Raw genomic sequence first — 12784 nt, 5'->3', positions numbered from 1 at the left:
GGGAACTGTTCTGGTCCAACAACCAAATGCAAAGGTTGCACCTTATCTGGAATTTTTATTTTAACATGGGTCTAAAATGACAATTTTGAGACAATATGGGGGATTGAAAGCTGATTATTAGATAAAGATTTATTTTTCCATTTGGGAGGGGTATGACAATGATATCACAATTATATATATTTAATATATTTTCCTATACTTACCAAAGTCTTTATGGATGAAATGATATGATGCCTGGGGTTTGATTTATAATACAACAGGAAAAATAAAGACAGAGTTCTGAAAATAGGGAGTAGATATAATCTTCTCTACTCTTTTTGCTAAGTATACTTAGCTAAATATCCTGAACATTGTATACAGAAAAAGGAGATTCTAAATAATGGAAGGAGGACAGCAGACAGGCTGGATCCCAGGACCTGAGGAGTGACATGGAAGTGAGTTCCCTGAGTTTTTGTTTTGCCTCATATATCCCAGACTGGGTGCCAAATAAGTTTGAAACCTGGAAATGCCAACTATTACAGACAAAAAAAAGGCCTCAGAGAAAAGCCTGCACTTTCTAGCCCAAGGTCAGGAAAAGGATGCACTAGCAAGACAGAAAGCTTACAGACAATAACTGCTCTACAACTAGCCAAATATTACATTGGACATTTGGTGATATTTGAAGACATATTTTTTTATTGTGATTACCCCTGTACCAGCAAAGACCAAATGGAGAGTTTAAACTTTCATCCTTACCAGGCTATAAAAAGGTGCTCCTCCCCTTCTCCCACAGTACTGTCCAAGAAGTTCAGATAATGAACCGCTTCCTGCGATGCAACAGAGATGCTGGGTTTCCACTTTTACCTACAGTAATGAACTGCTCTGTCCACTGGTATCAGACCAGTCAGCAAGTAGAGGGTTAGGACTTTTATTATTGCACATCCCCATGGTATCATGAGAAGCCATAAAGAGCCACATGAGGAGTAGGGATAAAGCACAGGTCTCCCTCCCAGCTAGAGTGGTACAGAAGCAAGTGGGAAGTAAGTCCTCCCAGCCCTCACTAGCAATCACAAAATGCTCCTCACATCCCAAGTGTGTCAACAGAGAAAGAACTTGGACTCCACCCCCACTCTTCCCTACCTTCTGTGCAGATCAGATGAGGCTGTTAAAACATGATTTAATATGATCCAAAGGTTATAACATTACACCCAAAATGTCCAGGAGTCAAAATAAAATTATTCATCATGCCAAGAAGTAATAAAATCTCAAACAAACAAAAATTAATATTCACCAACCCTGAGATGACACACGTGTTAGAATTATCTGACAACGTGCTTAAAGCAGCCATGATAAAATTATTTCAGTGAGCACTTGTGAATATGCTTGAAACAAAGGAAAAAATAATAGAAAGCTTTGGCAAAGAAGAAGAAGATATGAGAAGAACTAAATAGAAGTCTTGGAAAAGTGAAAACACAATATTCAAAATTAAAAAGATTAATGGATGGAGTTATCAATAAAATGAAGACAGAGGAAATGATCAACAAACTTGCAAATAGAGTAATAGAAATTACCCAACAAACACAAAGAGAAAACGGAATGAAAAAACAAACCAACAACCAGAGTTTCAGGGACCTGTGAGACTATAACAAAAAATCTAGGCAAACCTGGGTGGCTCAGTCAGTGAAGTATCTGGTTCTTGATTTCAATTCAGGTCATGATCTCAGGGTCCTGGGACTGATCTCCTTGCTGAGTGGGGAGCCTGCTTAAGATTCTCTCTCTCCCTGTCCTGCTACCTCATCCTCCCCTCTCTTTCTGTAAGATAAATAAGTAAGTCTTTAAAAAATCTAATATTTGGTCATCAGAATCTCAGAAGCAGAGAAAGAGGGTAGAGTTGCTAAACAACTAGTTGAAGAAATAATGGATGAAAATTTGCCAAATTTAGCAAAAGACAAACAGATTCAAGAAGCTAAGGGAATCCCAAACAGTATAATCCCAAAGGAACCCACATCATGGTTCAGCACTAACTTAAGAGAAGAAAACAGCAAGAGAAATGACACCTTACTGGTAAGAGGAAATGATTCAAATGAAAGCAGATTTCTCATCAGAAACCATGGAGGCCAGAAGGACTTGTCACACATTTCTCAAGTGCTGGGAAAAAAAAACCAATTATCAATATAAAATTTTATCCCCAGAGAAAATATCCTTCAGGAATGAAGGGGAAATCAAGATATTCTCAGATAAGGAAAGAAAGATAGATTTGTCTCCAGTGGATCTACACTAAACTAATGGCTGAAGAAAAATCCTGAAGGAAGGAAGGAAGGTCAATTTCTAAACAGAGAGAAAATGATAACAGAAGGGGAAGGGATCTTGGAATATGAGAAAGGAGGAAAGAACAATGAAGAGTGGAAATATGGGAAAATATGGATAAATACAATAAACTTTACTTCTCTTGATTTTCTGAACTATACTTGATGGTTAAAGCAAAAATGTCAATAATACTGTCTCATGTGCTCCTCAATGTATGCAGAAGAAATATTCATGACAATGGCACATAAAAGATGGTAACGTTTCTAAACTGGTAAAATGTGGATACAACTTGACTGTGATAAGTTAAAGGGCTAGCACAGGGAGATCTTTGTGGTGAGGGACTAGTTCTCTAATTGATTACTGGTATTTGCCCAAATGCACACACATGATAAAATGGCATAGAACTAAATACATATATTATGCCAATGTCAATATCCTCAGTTTTATATTGTACTATAGCTACATAAGAAGTAATTACTAGAGAAAACTGGGTGAATAGTTAACAGGACCTCTCTGTACTTCATTCAAAATTTTCAGTTTATCTATATTTTAAAATAAATTATAGTATCATTGGGAAAAACAAGAGTTTTTGTATTTTATGATTTGACTCATTATTCCCCTATCTCCTATCAGTGTCATATTGAGAAATTTTGTTACATGGGACTGAAAAAAAAGAGGCTAATCCATGAAATGAAATAGCAAAGTGTTAATCATTGTTAAAGCTGTGTGTACATCTCTCTATCCACAACTGACAGATCCAGCAGGCAGAAAACCAGTGAAGACATAGTTGAACTGAACAGCATCAAACAGTTAACTGAATCTAGGGGACATTTATAGAATACTTTATCTACAAGCAGCAGAATATACATTCTTCTTGAGCTCCCTCAGAATATTTACAATAGACCACTTTCTGGGCCATAAAACATACTGTAACAAAATTCAGAAGAATGGAAATCAAAGTATATTCTCAGATCACAATGGAATTAAACCATAAACCAGTAACAGAAAGGTAACTAGAAAATCCCAAAATATTTGGATGTTAACACATTTCTAAATAACATGCATGTCAAAAAAATTTCAAGAGAAAATTAAAGAGTATTTGTACTAACTGAAAATGAAAGTATAAGTCATCAAAATCTGTAGGATGCGGTGAACATAGTGTTTAGAGGGAATATACAGCATTGAATGCATACATCAGAAAAAAGAAAGACCTAACATTGATGATCTAAGTTTCGACATTTAGGGAACTAGAAAAAGAAAATCAAATTAAATCCAAAGTAAACAGAAGACAATAATAAAAATTATAGCAGAAATCAATGAAATTGAAAAAAGGAAAATAATGGAGAAAATCAACACAGTAAAAAGTTGGGTCTTCCAAAAGATCAGTAAAATCAACAAACCTTGGTTTAAGGCAAACCAAGAAAAAGAGAGGGAGAACACTAGTTACTAGTATCAGAGATAACAGACAGCTATTATTACTTATCCCATGGACATTAAAAGAATCATATGGAATAGTATGAACAACTCTGCTACAAATTTGATTATTTAAATGAAATGGACTAATGTCCTGAAAGACTCCAGTTATCAGAACTCACACAAGGAAAATAGCTCATTTGAATCAATCGGTATTTATTAAAGAAATTGAATTAATAATGAATTATACTCCAAAAGAGAAAGTACCTGGCCCAGATGGTATTTACAAATCCACTGGGATTTTAACAAACATTTAAGGAACAAATGATGTCAATTCTCTATACTGTCTTCTGGGAAATAAAAGCAGTAGGAATACCTCCTAATTTATTCTATGAGTCAAGCATTCCCCTAACATCAAAACAAGATAAGGAAATTACAAGAAAAGAAAATCACAAACCAGTATCACATGAATACAAATGCAAAACCCCTCAACAAAATAGCAGTAAACTGAATCCAATGATGCATAACAAGAATTATACAGGGGTACCTGGGTGGTTCAGTTGTTAAGCATCTGCCTTTGGTTCAGGTCATAATCCGAGGGTCCTGGGATCCAGCCCTGCTTCAGGCTCCCTGCTCGGCGGGGAAGCCTGCTTTCCCTTTCCCACTGCCTCTGCTTGTGTTCCTGCTCTCGCTGTCTCACTGTCAAATAAAATCTTAAAAAATAATAATAATAATTATACACTTTTAACTCATGGAGATGTTTTTAGACATGTGATACTTGTTCAACATTTAAAAAATCAACTAATGTACTTCATCAAATCAATTCGCTAAAGATGAAAAATATTCTGATTAATCAATAGATTCAGAAAAAGTATTTGATAAAAATACCTAAACACGATAAAAATTCCTGGCAATCTAGAAATAGAGGTAAAGTTCTTGACTTGATAAGGAAGAAATACAAGGAACCTAGAGCTAACATGTTACTTAATGGTGAGAAACTGAATGCTTTCCCCTCAAGACTGGGAACAAGGCAAGGATGTCCCTTCTCATTAATTCTTATTCAACAATGTACTGGAATAAGTTAAGAGAAGGAAATAAAAGTTATACAAATTGGGAAGGAAGAAATAAAAATATCCCTGTTCACAATGACATAACATCTGTCTAAAAAATTCCAAAGAATCAACAAAAAACTCCTGGAACTACTAAGTGATTATAGTAAGTTTGCATGATACAAGGTCAAACTAGACAAGGTAATCGCTTTCCTATGTATCAATGAAAACTGACAAAAAATACTTACATATATATCTAACAAAACATGTACAAGATCTATATGAGGAAAACTTCAGAGCTCTGAAGAAAGAAGCAAAAGAAGATCTACGTAAGTGGAGAGATATTCCTAGTTTGTGGATAAAAAGACTTAATATTGTTAAGATGTTAGTTTTTCTTGATGTGATCTATAGACTCAACCCAATCCTAATTAAAATCCCAGCAATTTATTTTGTGGATATCAACAAATGGATTTTAAAAATTATATGAAGAGGCTAAAGACTTGGAATAGACTACAAATATTGAAGAGCAGTCAGAGGACTGATGCTTAACTTCAAGATTTACTATTAAAGCTACAACAATCAAGATAGTGTGGCTCTGGTTATGTGGGTGTTATTATATTCCTCTAATTTTGTGTATTTTGAAGGCTTTTGTAATGAAAACTTATTTTGTTTTGTTTTTAATGGTATAGACTGGTTCCTGAGAGCCTTCCTCATCTGTCTTTTCTCCATGTTTCCTCCCTTCCCCCAACAATCACAAACTTAATCCACACTCTAGGTTTTGTCAGTTTGACTGATTTTCTATTTCTCAAATCAGTAATTCCTCCTTTCATCATTATCTTTTTGTTTTCCTTGAAAAATATATGCTTTAATTTTCTAGTTCTTGTTCATAATTTTTAGTCCAATGCTTAATTTATTTGCTTTGATTCCTTTTTTAAATTGCTTAAATGTGTAGAAGTATGATTGCTATCTAAGCTCAACTTTGGATAATCCCTAATTTTTTTGATTTAGGATGTACTCCTTTATTTTATAAATGTCTTTTTGAATTTAAAGTATTTAAGAGAAAGCTGTATAATTTTCCTGTGGCTAGACTTTTTCTACTTATTAATTTCTCATTCTATTGGTAGTATATTCATGGATTATGGTTTGCTTATTGTGAATTTATATACATATATATTCATAAATTATCTGTGTTCTTTATATGACACTGAGTTTTGTAAATTTTCCAGGGGGCTTGGAAAGAAGGCATATTCTTAGTCATGTTACTGAGCTTGAGGTATCTCTGTTTGCTGAGGTATAATAATTATATTATTAAAATTCTCTATTCATTATAGTGTATAATCTGTCAAAAGTCTACAAAGGCAAGTTAAAATCTACTAATGATGTATCCCTCTCCATTTCTACTTGTTTTCCTGCAGTGTTTTCATTTCATTATAAATATACACATTAATGGCAGCTCTATCCTCATTGTAAACTGCATACCTCACACTTAGAAAATGTACCTTTATCTTTTTTAACATTTGCTTTGGACTCAGTCTTTGTTGTATCGGCATTTGACTTCTGATTTTTGTTACTATTCATCTATTATGTTTTGCTTTCTCATACAATTTGAGCATGGATGCCTCTTGTATAATCAACCATTGTTTTGTTTTTATCAAATATGATAATGTCTGATTATAATGTTTTTATCAAATGTGATAATTAGTGTCTGATTTTACATTTGGTGTCAAAACAAATATACTTGGTTTTAATTTTTTCATCCAATTTTATGTTTTATTTTTGGCTTTAAGTACCTCCTTTGTCTTTTGCCTTCTTGTACATTGATTTTCTTGCTGCTACTTGTATTAAATGTATGTAGTGTGTGCTTTCCTTCTCATAACTTATAGGGCTTATATCCTCTTTTTAGATATTATTGATACATTTATGCATTTTTATGTTTTATCTAACCACAACTTCTTGATACAGTAGCTTTAGACAGTGTTGATGTCTCCTATTAAAGATTAGATAATTAGCACACTACACTTTTTCCTACCTCTTTTCTCTTGCTCACTTTCTGATCTGGCACTTATCCTTGTAGCCTTTAGTTCTGATGATTCTCTTTATAGCATATAAATAATTTACTTAGACTACCATTTGCTGATTTTTTTACCTTGACAGGATAATTCATTTATCACTAAGAAAGGTGAGAAAAGGAATACATTAAAGTTTCTTCCCCAAATTTTAGTTTGTTTTTATTATCTTCACAACTTGTAATTTATAAAAATAACATTTCCCTTCCATAATTATATATCCTGTAACAGTTTAGTCATTGGTATATATTTAAATTAAACCCATATTTGCTATGATTTCTTATCACTTCTTATTGGTGATTAAGAATATTTTGATGTCACTTCTTTTTTAAGAAAGATACACTACCATATATTTCATTATTTATTTGTTTTTAAAGCTGTTTCTTGTTTGAGAATGTCTACCTATTGACTTATACTTGGATAATTACTCAGGCCAGCAAAAGGCATGATATTCTGGCATCCTAGAATCCTCTTTTTAGCTCTTTGTAAATGATTGCTACATTTTCTAATGACATGGAATGTGGTTATCAATCAGTATGAGACCAGCCAGACCTGCCCCTCATACCTCCACCTCACATTCAACCTGATTTTTCTCCTTAGACAATCCTTCCATTACTTTTCAAGTTTTATGGACTTACCTAAGACATATTTCAGTATATATTATGATTTATGAGTTTTTCCCCCTGGGACATGATATAATGTTTTTCTACATATTTAGTTCTTATCATTTTCCAGAAATTTTCCTTTTATTCTCTCTTTGAGTATCTTTTCTATTCTGCTCATGGAGCTCTTAACTTCAATGACACAAATTATCTGCTATCCACTTACCTTAATCTTCTTTCACTCTACATTCATCATGGTTATCTCAAACCTTCTTTCTCTTTTAATAATTTGGTTATTGGTCAAGTATGTAGTTGCTATATTTAGTCACTTTTTTCTGCTTGGTTTTATTTTGCTTCTCTATTTTTTAGGTCTGTAATTTTTCTTTTCATTCAGCTCTGTTGTTTACTATCTTCTCTTTAAGGTTCTCTGCTTTTATTACATTTATGTTTTCCTTATGTTCTTTCACAACACAAAACCTTCCTAGAGAAATTTCATCTGTTTCTTCAATTTTGTTTTTTTCCTAGGTAAGAGTTGTCATTTGTGGCATATGTTACAAGTAGCCTACTCAATATCCATTTTTCCCTATTTTCTAATTTCTAGATTACCATTTTATTCAGGAAAGTAATGTACCCAGCTAAAAGGCAATGTTTCCAAGACTCATAGCTAGTGGTAGCTGATGATTTTTTCTTAGTTTGCTACCCACATGGGAACATTTAAGTTAAATCTTCCCATATTTTCCTTGTGCAGGTGCAATTTTTGTGTTTTGGTTCATATTTCTTTATATCTGAGGGTCTTAGCATAATTTTCAAAAAATTTTTCATTCACATTTCTTGTATACTTCACATGTGTCTGTGTGTTTGTGTGTGTGTATGTGTATGTGTGTTGGGGGTGGGGACTAGTAATTTTGTTTTACTGAAAGGAGACAACTGTATTCAAGGAAAACTCTTTCTTCTCTCTGTCTCTTCCTCTCTCCCTCCTTCCCTCTCTCTCTCATTTTGGGTTACACATTTTGAATTGTATGGCATGAAGCTCTGTCCTTTTCTTTGAGGTATTTTTGTTGTTTTGGTCCTATTTATTATTCTATCATTATGTGTGGGGAAAGAGTTTCAGATGTTTTTATTCTACCACCTTAACTTGGAAGTCTGTACAAGTACTTTAAATAAATTTTAATCAAAGTAATACAAACAAATGGTTACAAATCAATTCATGCAAAAATATTGTGATAAGAAACAACTGAGCTCAGCTTCACTGTGGTTTAACCCAAACCTTACTCCCCAGAGGCATTTTTTCCCTTTTTCTTTGTAAATGGAGGAAAAAATTTACATACTGTAAATACACTCATATTCAGTATAAAGTTTGATGAGTTGTGACAAAGGCGCATTCCCCTTAAAGCCACCCTCTCATTAAAATATAGCAAGGCCCCTGCCTCCTTGCCCCCTTATGCAACTGCCTGGTTAATGCCAACCTACTCCCTCATACCAAATGCAATCACTGTAGGACTTTCTTTCACTGTAGATTAGTTTGCCTATTGGAGAACTTCACGTAAATTGAATCATACATTAGGTACTCTTTTATATCTGGCTTCTTTCACTCAGCACAAAATTTTTGAAGTTTTTATATTTTGTAGCATGTCTCAGTGTTTTTTTCCTTTGTATTACTGAAAAATATTCCATTGTCTGTTTATATTTCAATTTGTTTATCCATTCTGGTGACGATAGACATTTAGGTTGTTTCCAGTTTGGAGCTATTATGAAGAATACTATGGACATTATAGGAATACTTTTTTATTGTATACATCTTTTTATGTACATATGCTTTCATTTCTCTTGAGTAAAGAAATAAAATTGGAAATTCTGGGTTTTAGAGTAGGTGTACTTTTAACTGTAGGAGAAACCACTAGAACAATTTCCAAGGGGTTATACCATTTTACACTAGCTCCAGCAATATATGAAAGTTCTGATTGCTTCATATCCTCAACAACATTTGATGTTGGCCATATTCATCTTTGCCATTTTAGTTACTTGTGATATATATCAGTCATTTTAATTTGCATTTTCCAGGTAACTTGTGACTGATGTTAAGCCTTTTTCATGTGCTTATTGACCATTTTTATATCTTCCTTCATGAAATGCCCATATTTTTTGCTGATTTTGATTTTATTTTCTTTTTACTGTTGAGTTGTAGAAACTGTGCATATATTCTAGATGCAAGTGCTTTATCAGATGTAGATATTACAAATATTTTCTTCCAGCCTGAGGTGAGAATATGTTCTCTTTTGTGAAGTATAAATCTATTTTATTTTATGAAGAGTGATTACTAGCTAAGAGATCATTATCTAAACGAAGCTAATGAAGGTATTGTCCTATGCTTTCTTCATCCAGCTTTCTGCTTTTATAATTTGGTGTATGATGAATTTCAAGTTAATTTTGTACAGAATGTAAGGAATGAGTCTAGGTTCCTTTTTGGTCTGTTCTAGCACTGTTTGTTGAAAATGTTCCCCTTTTCTCACTGAATGGCTTTGATACCTTTGTAAAAAATCACTATCATACTGTCTTGATTACTATGGCTATAACATAAGTCTTGAAAATGATCAGAGGTCTCTAATTCGGTTCACTTTCAAAACTGTTTTGACTACTCTAGTCCTATTGCATTTCATTTAAATTTTAAAATTAGTCTATCAAATTCTACAGAAAAGTCTGCTGGGATTTTGATGAGAATTATACTGAATATGAAATCTGTTTAAGAGGAAGGAAAGGGGGCGCCTGGGTGGCTCAGTGGATTAAGCCGCTGCCTTCGGCTCAGGTCATGATCTCAGGGTCCTGGGATCGAGTCCCGCATCGGGCTCTCTGCTCAGCAGGGAGCCTGCTTCCCTCTCTCTCTCTCTCTGGCTGCCTCTCTGTCTACTTGTGATTTCTCTCTGTCAAATAAATAAATCTTAAAAAAAAAAAAAAAAAAAAGAGGAAGGAAAGGAATCTCATCAATATTGAGTCTTTACGGAGTCTAACAATCCATGGGCATGGAATGTCTATTTATTTAGGTCTTCTTTAATCTCTCTTAGTGATAACTTTCTGTGTAGAGGTCTTAAACCTATTTTGTTGAATTTTCCCTATGTGTTTAATGATTTTTGATACCACTGTATTATTAATTTTATTTTCCAAGTATTTGTCGCTTAATGTGATGGTCAGTTTTATGTGTCAATTTGGTTGTGCTGTAGTACCTACTTATTCATCCAAACACTAATCCAGGTGTTGCTATGAAAATATTTTGTAGACTTTATAAACAATTTCCCTTAAGTAAAGATTATAATAATCTCAATAATCTGGGTGGGCCTGATTTAATCAATTGAAAGGTGAAGTGATGCTTCCCTGAGGAAGAAGTAATTCCAAATCGTGAATATATCTTCATCTTCTGTCCAAGAGTTTCCAGCTGACCCTTCCTGAGAGCTTGCCCTTATGAATTTGTACTTAACTAGCCATCCCCTGCAATCGCATAAGCCAATTCCTCGCAGTAAATTTCATGTATATCCCACCTCTTTTTTCCCCCTCTGGTGGAACTCTGACTCTGAGACACTTAGTATATAGAAATAGAGATGATTTTTGAATATTAACTCACATTTTTACTATTTCTTCATTCTTTAGGTGGTAGGGATCTCACCCTAAAGAAATGAACATAAAACTTTGGTAAAGGAAATGCTTTCTGAGATTTGCCAGGGGACATAGTGGTTGGGGGTGTGTGACAGGACACACTAATAAATACATTTTAGCATGCTTTCATCTAAAAGCCTGAAGTCTTTCCTCTATATTATACCAAAGAATTTCTGGCATTTCAACTTTGTTTAGTGAAAACCACTGTTGGGAGTCCATAGCTTTGTTTATAAGCACAGAAAGCAATTACAACCATAACCATCCTCTCAAATCAAAGATTGAATTCAGTTCTTCTGGAACACCCATCTTCATCAAGACATGACTGGGTGGTATATTTAACTGTGTATAGACAATCTTCACGGTCAAACTGGAAGTCTGGTCATTGGCTTTGATAATTCTTTGGCTCTCAGAGATGAAAGGTTATTTTAGCAGAATTATAGACATTTCTTAGGTTTCACTTTTACTTTTCAATGAAACTTAGAGATTTGATCTAGGTATTTTTTCCTTAATACATCTGAGGCCTTCAGAAGAAACCACCCCATTTAGTAATCTTTGAATTCCTCATGTCTTTCATACTGTTAATTTGCAGTGGCAATGAGTTTCACCAAGGGCCTGACCTTAAATGGTAGTTGATAATAACAACAAGAAAAAACCCAATATAATGATTAGCTATTTGCCTTCAGCTACAGCTGGGCCAAACTTCCCTACCAATTCCTGATATCTGTTACCAGAAACCTGATATAATCATAGAATAAGATAGGAAGGAATCTTACTTGAAAGCTAAAGAGACTGTCTTAAGCAGTAAGTGCATCTATTACAAGGAACCTGGATAACTCACAAATGTGGTAAGACTTACAGAATGAGGCTCAAGATACAAGCAACTCAAACAGGAAGTATAACCACTATTTTTTAGCAGGAATAGGCTTTCTGTCATCTAGATATTATTGCAGCTATCCTTAATGATTTTTATTGCCTCTTCATCTTTACACCATACACTTCTGATTCAGAGTCCTGGATAAGAGTGTCTAGTGGCTAAGTTTAGGCAACAGCCCACATGGCCTGTAGGGGTGGACTTACCTGTCTGTCTTCCATAGTTGAAGGTGTAGAACTGTGTCCAACCAATACTGCACACAATAGGAAATACTCCCTAAAAAATAAACAGTTTGAGGCTCCTGGGTGGCTCAGTTTGAGGCTCCTGGGTGGCTCAGTCAGTTGACCATCTGACTCTTGACTTCAGGTTAGGTCTTGATCTCGGGGTCCTGAGTTCAAGCCCCATGTTAGGCTCCATGCTGGGCATGGAGTCTAACATAAAAAAATAAAATAAAGAAAAGAAAAAAAAACAGATTGGATAATGTACAGCCAAAGGAAAACAATCACACATATATTAAATAAATTTTTACAATGTCCTGGTATTCCAAAAATGTATTTAATCCTGACATGTAATTTGGTAACTTTTTTTTTTTTGCCACACATCTAGTTTCTCTGTTGTCCCCTACCCCATTTAATTTTTTAAATTACTCCATTGTTTTCTATCACTGTGAAGATGAGAATTAATGCCAGTCTGATTCTCATGCCTTTGAAGGTTTAAGAAATGACTTTTTTATAAAATGTGAAAATTTTTACTTTTCCTTGAGGTTCAAAAATGTCATAGGAGATTTTTTTTTTTTCCATTCATCATGATGAGTATTTCAGAGTTTTTGGTCTCAACGGTGGCTTTCTTCAG

This window comes from Mustela putorius, unplaced genomic scaffold, assembly GCF_011764305.1.
Source record: "Mustela putorius furo isolate JIRA1106 unplaced genomic scaffold, ASM1176430v1.1 tig00000145_pilon_pilon_pilon, whole genome shotgun sequence".
NCBI lineage: Eukaryota > Metazoa > Chordata > Mammalia > Carnivora > Mustelidae > Mustela > Mustela putorius.
This window is presented reverse-complemented; position numbering follows the sequence as displayed.